General features: G+C 33.4%; 1 protein-coding gene across 1 annotated transcript in view; it reads right to left on the reverse strand.

Annotated features, from left to right (window-relative positions):
- The window catches only part of LOC126971588 (ATP-binding cassette sub-family G member 1), a 100,294-nt gene extending 90,437 nt beyond the window's left edge, over window positions 1-9,857 (reverse strand). Inside the window, exon 1 of the mRNA XM_050817908.1 lies at window positions 9,709-9,857. The gene's annotated coding sequence lies outside the window, so the exon portion shown is untranslated. The remainder of the gene's footprint in view (window positions 1-9,708) is intronic.
- Between the last annotated feature and the right edge of the window lie 1,123 nt (window positions 9,858-10,980).

The following is a 10,980-nucleotide window of genomic DNA, read 5'->3' on the forward strand; positions in this document are numbered from 1 at the left end:
AGTATTTTGCAAATTGAAAAATGGAATAATTTTATCTAATTTATGTATTTTCATCGGTCCTCGATATATCTACGAAGTTTGTACGAAATCTGGCCGTTTCAAGTAGGTTACAATCGCGCCCAAATGAGTTGGTTACAAACAAACATACATAGAGGTGAAGCTAATAAAAATCGTATATTAACCTAATTCTGAAAGCTTATTATAAGGTAGTTGATTATAATCTATATATATAAAAATGAATTGCTGTTCGTTAGTCTCGCTAAAACTCGAGAACGGCTGAACCGATTTGGCTAATTTTGGTCTTGAATTATTTGTGGAAGTCCAGGGAAGCTTTAAAAGGTGAATAAATATGAAAGTGTTGGGAATTAAATAAAAACAACAATTTTGTTTTTCCTTTGATGTGTCCCCCGTCGTCCGATATTTGTTTTGTATGGACATATTTTCTATGAGAGAATTTATTGACGCATGGTTTGACAATTCCGCTGTAAAACAATTTCATTACAACAGCAGGGAGCATATTTTACGAAATAATTCTAGATGTTATGAAATATTATTGACAAATTCATAAAAAACAGTATTTTATTTATTATATACAGAACAACGTCTGTCGGGTCAACTAGTCAATACATAATTATCTTTATGACAAGAATGCTTGGTCCTAAAAATATCATATATTGCTCATATATGCCCTTGATTAGTTTTTAAGATATATGTTTTTGACATTAATGAGTGTATAGTTTGTACCTATATTGAATAAATTTTGATTTAATTTGATTTGAATAACTTTACAAAATTTATAATTTTGATTATACCTACTTTCAATTAATTTGTTATGATTTGATTTGTAGGATCTCCTACTGCTGAAAAATACTAGCGACTTATGAATTATGTGAATTGAATGAAATTCGACGTCCTATTTTCGTGGGTAATTTGTTTGAACGTTTAAAGTTAAGTTTTCATGAAAACAGACATTTTATTCTTTAGATTCAATGGGAATTCGGTTATAATGCGAAAACTATTGAATCGAAAACAAACAGAATAATACTTATATGCCATAAGATGCCACGTGTTTCGGAGAAGGTTTTAGTATTTAATATGTTGGTGATAACTTATCCGGAACCTTACATATATAGATAGAGTGTGATAGCTGTGAAAACATCGAGGTTTACTGTTAACTTCTATTTGGAGTAATGCACGCACACTATCACAAAAGTGACATACAAATCGCGAGTGTAAGACGCAACTTGTCACGCTTACTAAAGTAAGAAACCTGGCCTGTTTTCATCGGCTGTCTAGCAGCAAGGGGCGCTATCTAGACGTAAATTATCTATGTCCGGCTTCTATATTTTTTTGATTTAGAAATACCTCTCGTATACTCGCAGTTGATAATAGTTCAGTCAATGACATTACATATGACAATTCATGCAACGAGCGGGCGCAGGGTTTATAATTAACATGGCAACAGTCTATAGAACAAAGTGATCGTATGAAATGTGCAGTGACTGACAGATTGACAGATGAAGGCTATCTAATATATAAAATTCTCGTGTCGCGGTGTTTGTAATCAAACTCTTCGGAAACGGCTGAACCGATTTGTCTGTATATGGGGTAGGTTCAGACCTACCCCATATGCTGCCTTTGAATCGGCCAACATCTATTTTTCATATCCTTATATGATAAAGGTTCTAAAATATTTTATTTTTTTGACAATTTTTTTATTTTTTATTTGATTATGATTCAGCATTGAAAAAGACATACAACTTAAGATTTTCACTTCTCTACGATTAACACCTATTTTGTATCACGGTAATTATTATTCTGTTCCCTCCACAGATCCGCAATAGGGTTGCAAGATGGCAATGAAATACAATAATTTAATAATTATGCTTAAATATAATTATCACTACAATTAGTATGAAACATTTTATGTACGATATATTTGATAGGTCTGAGAATCGGTCGTCATCTATTTTATATGCCGCAAAAATTTTAATTATTGAATTTGTTTCATTAGGTACTATATATTATGGCAATACAACGTTTGCTGGGTCAGCTAGTAATCTTATAAAAATTGCGATAGTCGAAATCCACAACGTTTTAAGCAACTTTTCGCTTTCAAACTTAGCCGGATTATATTTACTTCGTCGCTATAATATTGTAATTACTATTTCAAACTTACGGCAAATGACTGCACGTTTCATACTAAACTAAATTTCATTTTTTACTTAGGCATACCCGCCTCTTATTAAGTAGTATTTACATCCTCTTTACATCCTCCGGGTCATCACCTGTATATTAATAAAACACATTTTACGACAGCAATTAACGCTTCAACTCTAATTATATGCATCATAATAAAGGAACAGTATATGTTGTAAGATAATTAGTTTATATTACAATTTATGCTGTCAAACTAACTGTATAGTTCAATAGGACTTACAATAGTTACTTTGAGACAGTATTCGCGACTGAATACCCTTCTTCTTCTTCAAGTCCCTCTCCATTACTGGAGGTCAGCTCTTTAAGCTTCTCATTGTTGGCCTCCGGTCCTCGGCACTAATCTATACAAAACATAGCGGCACTAGGCCGCTACTTCACGCCGGTATTCTGTGAGAGTGTGGTAATTAACCCGGGCGAGTATAGCCCGATTGTGCTGACGTCATAAGATGACAGCGTGACTCTCCCACTTCTTTAAAGCCTATAGTCGCCTCTTACTGAGCGGCCCCTTGGCTGAGCGGAATAGTTCTTGGACTGTCTTGATGCCAGTCCACTCCCTTATATTTCTGAGCCATGACTTCTTTCTTCTTCCAAATACTCTTTTCCCACCAATTTTCCACATCAAAATAGTTTTGCAGCAGGCGGTACCTATGACAGAGGTACGAGATCTTACGCTGTTTGATAGTTCTCAATAACTCGTTGTTCTTTTGCATTCGGACAAGGACCTCTAGGTTAGATACTGTAGCCGTCCAACTTATGCGGACCAATACGATACGTCCACATCTCGAAGGCTTCAGTCTTTTTACGTAAGTCTTCCACTATGGACATGACACCTCCATGCCTCACAATCGTATAAACAACGAGACAAATGTAATAATTATTAATTTTATTGCCTTGAAGTAAATTTAAATATACAAAATCAACTTATTATAAGCATACATTAAGAAAAAGGGAAGTAGGCTCGGCTTATGCTGCTTGAAATAATTATTTCATGCAGCGCTGGTTCTCAGCCATCAGATACACAGTAAAGAGAGGGCAAACTAAAAACTACAATGCAGATAAGGAAATCGATACTTTTTTTAAATGTCTCAACCTCTATTAAATATATATTAGTTATATACATTAGTATTTATGAGCGTAAGTGTGTGCCAACGTGTCAGTTTAAAAGTAATATAAATCGAGTTGCAAATACTATGGTTGAATAATTATGAATCATATTTATTTAAGGGAAGTTCTTTCCATGTATAATTAAAATTTTTTTACGGAGTTTTAGAGAAAGTTGACCGCTGCAATTTTTCTCATCTTCATAAAAGATGCGAAGATTGAATACCCAGAAGAACCAAATCAAATCAAAAATATTTTATTTTGTAGGTAAAATAAATTACTCTTGAACCAAATAGCATATCTGTCTATTCAAGAAAATATTTCAATGGAATTATCACACGAGTCACGAACGAATGACAAAAAAATTGCCTTGCATCATTTATCACAAGGATAATTATTCATTTTTAGTGTTTTTTTTTTAATTATAAGCTAGCGCTTATGCTTGATATATTTTTATATATAATCATCAGCCGGACGACATTTCTGAACACCTCTCGATCTCCACGACGATTCTGCGCTGCCCTCATCCAACGTATTCCGGCGATCTTGACCAGATCGTCGGTCTATCTTGTGGGGGACCTACCAACACTACGTCTTCCGGTACGTGGTCGCCATTCGAGAACTTTACTGCCCCAACGGCCATCTGTCCGTCGAACTATGTGCTCTGCCCACTGCCACTTTTTGAAGTGAAACTTCTTTAGAATTGTTGTGATTTCAAACCGGATGCAACGGAAAAAACGACAGGTAAAGGCAAGAGACACAAATACAAAAATGTGTATGATGAAGCCGGCAAAGAATGAGACAGAAATATGCATACTATTGAAGTGAAAACTTCTTTATCATCGTTGTGATTTGAAAGTCGATGAAACGAAAAAGCGACAATAAAATAATGAGATAGGAAGCATAATACAATGTTTTGGTACCAGGCGATCATAGTTAAAGAAGAGATTGTCTTAAGTGTGGCGCGAGTATACCTTAATATATTCTGACTCCAAGCGCACAACGTATTACTACATAGACACCAGGAGAACATATTATTATATATATTAGTGGTGGTAAGAATGTCTTTCATAGCGGTTGAAATCATGTGTCACCCTAGCAACACGTACCAGGAATTCATATGCAGTTTAGAGGTTCATGCACCACGCAGGTTTCACTTCTGTCATATGTACTTTGTACGCATGCAATGTTTTTTTTATTAGTTTGAGCTTATATCTCCCAACTGTACTTTAACATCTTAAGAATAAATATTGCTGTACTATTGTAACTATACTACATATTGGGAGAAATATTTGATTTGATTTTATAGTTTTATTTTTTAATAATCTAGTGTTTCTTTTTGGTTTTTAAAACTATCATTTATTATCAGTCGATAAAAATGTGTTAAATCTTCACCTACTTTTATATATATATTACAATTTTTTTATATTACAATTATTTTATATATATATAAATTTGAATATAATTGGAGGTTTATAAAGCGGAAACCACAGCCTACTACCATGCAATACAGAAAGCACAAGAGCCTTGTCAGCCTTACGGCATTGGGTCGCTTTTTGTTTGAAGTAGTTTAGTCATATTGAACCAAAGTGTACGTAATGTATACAGCAATTCCTATTTCTACCGTGAAGCAGTAATGTATAAGCATTACTGTGTTTTGGTCTGAAGGGCGCCGTAGCTAGTGAAATTACTGGGCAATGGGACTTAACATCTTATGTCTCAAGGTGACGAGCGCAGTTGTAGTGCTGCTCAGAATTTTTGGGGTTTTTCAAGAATCCTGAGTGGCACTGCATTGTAATGGGCAGGGCGTATCAATTACCATCAGCTGGACGTCCTGCCCGTCTCGTCCCTTATTTTCATTAAAAAACAGCAAGTATAAAGTTGCATCTATATTAGTTTAGTATTTTATGCACAATCAAGAAACATAAGATTAAGCGATCAAAATATTTGTCAATTAACTGACATAAGTACAGTACGATTAGTTTGCTTTATTTATTTTCATAGTATTATGTTCTATTATATATTGATAAGGGCCAGAAGAGGGCCATTCGTGCTATTTAAATTTTATAACCTAGGTACTAAAGAGGTCCTTAAGGGAGAACATTAAAGAAATATATATTTTAATTGTTGCCTGTCAAGTACAAATCAATGAAATCATATAATATCAATTAATGTAAATCTTTTATTAAACGCAGAATTATGTCGAAGGCTTATTACAGTATTAAAGATTACGTAAACGATATTACGATTAGTATTATAATTGTTTTTTTTTTTATGGATTTTATGGTTCATCCTTGTATTAGCATTATTTTAAAAATATGTATAAGTTTAAACTTTGGTGTATATTAACATGTATCTAGATTGTATTTTGAGTGATTGACGTTGACGTGCAATATTTTGATTTTATGTCAATAAAATAATTTTGACTTAGACTTAAGTATATTCTTAATAATGTAATGTATGTATGTACATAAGCACATAAGAGAATTTTTTTAGAAACTGTGATAAGCATAATGTTGACACTGGGACAAGGTTAAGGCCGGTTAAGGCCGCCATCCCAATAAATCGTCAAAAGAGCACATAATTGTAACCATTTCTTGGCGGTTTATATAATGCTTATATAATTATATATCTACAGAATATGAAAAGAAATTAGTTTTTTTCTTTATAATTACCTTTTTTTATAGACAGTGCGAAAAACATCACCAAATACCCCTAACTTTTACAGTTGGAGCCAGGCTAATCATTCAGTCTAGATAAATATTGTACGAAAATTTATTAATTGTACACCAATACTATTTAATATAACATAGTTTTGTAAAGAAAATTGTATTATGTTTGTAATAAATTAAAAATGTTTCTAATTATGAATTAAAACTATAGCGATCTTGTGAGAGAGAGGTAACTTAGCTCCGCTCGATTCCTCAAGGCCATTGGCTCGGTCCCCCGCCTTAAGTAGAATTAGTAAGTTTGTTAGGCGATCCGCGATGTATATGCTTTTACAACATGATTCCAATGTACGAAACAAATGTGTTACTATACTCAAAAGAATACAATTTACAGAAAAAGCATTTGCATAAAGTACTTTCCTAATGATACCACAAGACTTTTTACCAGTGGGAGGCTCCTTTGCACAGGATTCCGGCTAGATTATGGGTACCACAAATGCGCCTATTTCTGCCATAAAGCAGTTATGTGTAAACATTTCTGTGTTTCGGTCTGAAGGGCGCCGTAGCTAGTGAAATTACTGGGCAAATGAGACTTAACATCTTATGTCTCAAGGTGACCAGCGCAATTGTAGTGCCGTTCAGAATTTTTGGGCTTTTCAATAATCCGGAGCGGCGTATCAATTACCATCAGCTCAACGTCCTGCTCGTCTCGTCCCGTATTTTAATAAAAAAAAAATCATAAAAAAAGACTGGGAATGGAGCGACCGCCCTCGGGCAATATAACTAATCAATTATATAATTATGAAATTTTATTATAAGAGGAAGTCCGCTGTATTTGTAGCGGATGTCAAAGGTCTATGGCATATATTTTCGAATGGGTTTTAATGTTAACTAAGCAATTTCAAATCCTATTTTGAATAAACATATGAATATATGAATTTTGAATACATTTCTAGTATAACAGGACAAAAACATTCAAATTTATTCATGTTCTGGTCATAGACAACAGCGTCATTTTTGCAACACAGAGAAAGTCAGCACTTTCACCATTTCTTGTTTATATCTGTGATAGCTACGTGCATTAATTTATTAAGCCGGTGCTAATATTACCATTCACTATTATATAAGTAATGATAATAATCATTATAAATATAGACATGTCAGAATTTGTGCAGTTACATGACTTAAAAATACTTCATTAAAATTGCCAAAAGGTGAACCTTACATTTATGTTGACTTGATGACCCATATAGCCGAATGATTAGTAACCCTGACTAAGCTAGAAGACCCGTGTTTGAATCCCGGTAGTTGCAATCATTTAAATGATGTATATGGATGTTTGTTTCCGAGTCATGTTTATTTATGTATGTTTAAGTAAGTATATTGTATTAAGTATATCGTTGTCTTGTACCCATAGTACAGGCTATGCCTAGTTTGGGGCAAGATAATTTGTGTAAAAGTGTGTCAATATTATTACAGTAATCCGTATAAATAAAATGATAGATTTTTCATTTGTGGCGCCCATCACGGATAAAATACTAGATAGGTTTCAATTAAGTTCTCTTAGTTTTATACTTTGGCCCTTAACTTAAAAAAAATATTGCAAAATCTTCATTATATATAACGTTACATATTAAAAAACAATTATTTTAATAAATATGTAGTGCTTAGTTAGGTCACAGTCTTTAACACAGAGTAGAAATAGATAGTAAGGTATATATTATGAATAAAATAGTAAATAGAACAATGGCGTTCATTTCAAGCAGAATTTATTGGAATCACTAGAAAGGCTCAACGGTAGCAGCCTGAGATTTATTTTATTTTATTTATTTATACTTTAATAAAACGGCGAAAGCCAATAACAATATTAATTACAAACTAAACATATTACACTAATAAAATTGTTAATAAATACAATGTTTACTGTAAATAACTAACAATTAATTTTCATCCAAATACCGTTCATCCATTCCTCTCACAAAAACGCAAGCACTCTGTTAAAATCGTCTGCCATCCATCCGCAAAGAAATCACAAGCAGGGTTGGCTTCGAGACGAGCGTTGATATATTAGAGACCTTAACATAAAGATACTCTCAGACAGTGCTTCCGTACTTCAAGCGCTACAAAACATCACCATAACATCTGTCCTTATTCTGAAATGCCATAACTCACTTCACTCCATCGCAAACCAGAACAGAGCCACTCTGCAATGGATCAAACGACACAGGACTGGGCAATGATGCTGCAGATGAACTAGCCAAAAAGGGGATCCGGAACTGTAGCATATGGATCAAAACCACTGCTACCTATAGGTATACCTGAGGTATACCTCAGGCCCAATTTTTTTTAACTTTATTAAGATCTTGTCATTAAACGGTGACAGCAATGTACCTATCCGTAAGTTAAACTAAGGGTAGATAGGTTAATGAAAACAGCCGCTAATGGCCAATATACCTACGTTATTACGTATTTCAATATAATTATTAAAATTAATTACCAACAGAAGTGTATAAGTAAGAGACAAATTTTAACAGTAACGACAAAATTTAAGTCTGGTAGAGAAAGTAACACAGTTAAAGTACAAAACTAAAGCGATTGTAATTTTAATTTATTCAACCAAAACAAATCTTATAACTATACAGTTTATATATTTTCTTATATCTTACTAGCTGACCCAGCAAACGTCGTATTGCCATATAACATATTAGAAAAAAAAATATTATTAAAATTTTGGGGGTATAAAAAAGAGATGCAACCGATTCTAAGACCTACCAAATATATAGTACTACAATTACTGTCATCGATTGCCATCTTGCAACCCTATATCGGTTTTGTGGATGGAACAGAATAATATAAAAATCGCGATACAAAAGTAACTGTTTATCGCAGATGGGTGAAAATTTGAGGTTTGACTCATAATCAAACAATTTAAAAAAAAAATTCGGTGTGAACCACCCTTAACATTTAGGGGGATGAAAAATAGATGTTGTCCGATTCTCAGACCTACCCAATATGCACTCAAAATTTCATGGGAATAATCGGTCAAGCCGTTTCGAAGGAGTTTAACTACAAACACCGCGACATGAGAATTTTATATATCAGATAGAGAAAGTAAAACAGTAGAAGTAAAAAAATAAAGCGGTTGTAATATTGTTATTACATGATTCTAATATAACTGTCAATCAATTTTAAATAATCATAAACAAAAATATTATATATGAAGAGAAAAACATAATAGCGTAAGTGCTACATTCACATTTTTAAATCTGAATTTAATATAATAATAATAATGACACAATTTTACACAAATTATCTTGCCCTAAACTAGGCATAGCCTGTACTATGGGTACAAGACAACGATATATTTCATACAATAAACTTACTTAAACATACATAAAAACATATAAACATCCATGACTCTGAAACAAACATCCATATTGATCATATAAATGATTGCACCTACCGGGATTCGAACCGGGCACCTCTAGCTTAGTAGTCAGCAGTAATAGTTAAAAATATAAAAGAATTACGAAATGAAAATAAACGTTTCCGCATTACTAATATAATTCGTTATTTATTACAATAAACAACCCAAAAAAATATATAGAACTTTCAGACATACTTTCACACATGGATAAATTTACTGATGCAAATATAAAAATTGTGGTTTGGCTTATCAAATGTCTATTAATACTATGGTATTTTAAAAGTTACTTACTAAACGTATAATACACTTTATAATTTCACTTAATTCGACAGTGATAGTTCCGAATAACAGCACAGTTTCACATCACACGTCATATGCGTCGATGGTAAAGATTTAAACTGAAGCAGTTATCAACAATTCAACACAGCAACACAGGCCGGCCGACAGTTGTTAGCTAATAGAACTGTGAATGGATCCTGTGTTCCTTGTAGCGTTATGACATATAACATTATATTATTAGTTATAGCTTTACCAGTGGGAGGCTCCTTTGCACAGGATGCCGGCTAGATTATGGGTACCACAACGAAAGGCGCCGTAGCTAGTGAAATCACTGGGCAAATGAGACTTCACATTTTATCTCTCAAGGTGACAAGCGCAGTTGTAGTGCCGAGAATTTTTGGGGTTTTTTAAGAATCCTTAGCGACACTGCATTGTAATGGGCAGGGCGTATCAATTACCATTAGCTGAAGGTCCTGCTTGTCTCGTCCCTTATTTTCATAAAAAAGCTAAATGTATCATTTAAGTAGCTTCATACGAGAAACAAGGAATAGCTTGTTATGCCTACTAATTGGTTATGTCGAGTTAATAAGTATTTTATTGGGCGATGTGTATACTTTTACAATATGATCCCAGATAATGTACAAAACAAATGTGTTAGGAAATTTAAAAGTTAAGACATTAGTGTGGATATGTTTTATATTTATGTTACTAAACATAAATGATTTTTTTAATGAAAACACAGACTGGTAAAGAAGCGAACACCTTCTCGACTCTTTAATTATAATGTTTATTGTATGATATTACATTGTAATCTATATTTTTATTAAAAAAAAGCCCGCTGAGTTTCTTGCGCCCGGGTCCGTTCTTCTCAGGTCTGAGGCAGTCTATTTTGAATGGGTGGTATTTTTTGACGTTCAATAAGTGATTTTGAATCCTATAAGTCAATTTGAACTGACGTCCCATATATGAATGTAGCCCAGTGGTTAGTGGCCCTGCCTACTGAGCTAGAGGTCTAGGGTTCGAATCCCGGTAGGTGCAAGCATTGCATGATGAATATGAATGTTTATAAGTATTAATGTATGTTTAAGTAAGTATATTGTATTAAATATATTGTTGTCTTGTACCCATAGTATATGCCTAGTTTGGAGTGAGAAAATCTGTACAAAAAATGTGACAATTTTGTACTATAGTGTGGTAATATTATACTATTAAATCTATAAGGCTCGATACAGGTAAGGTACACATAACACAACGGCTTTGGGGACAGATGTATACAGTTATGCC

Source organism: Leptidea sinapis, chromosome 24 (assembly GCF_905404315.1).
Source record: "Leptidea sinapis chromosome 24, ilLepSina1.1, whole genome shotgun sequence".
Taxonomy (NCBI): domain Eukaryota; kingdom Metazoa; phylum Arthropoda; class Insecta; order Lepidoptera; family Pieridae; genus Leptidea; species Leptidea sinapis.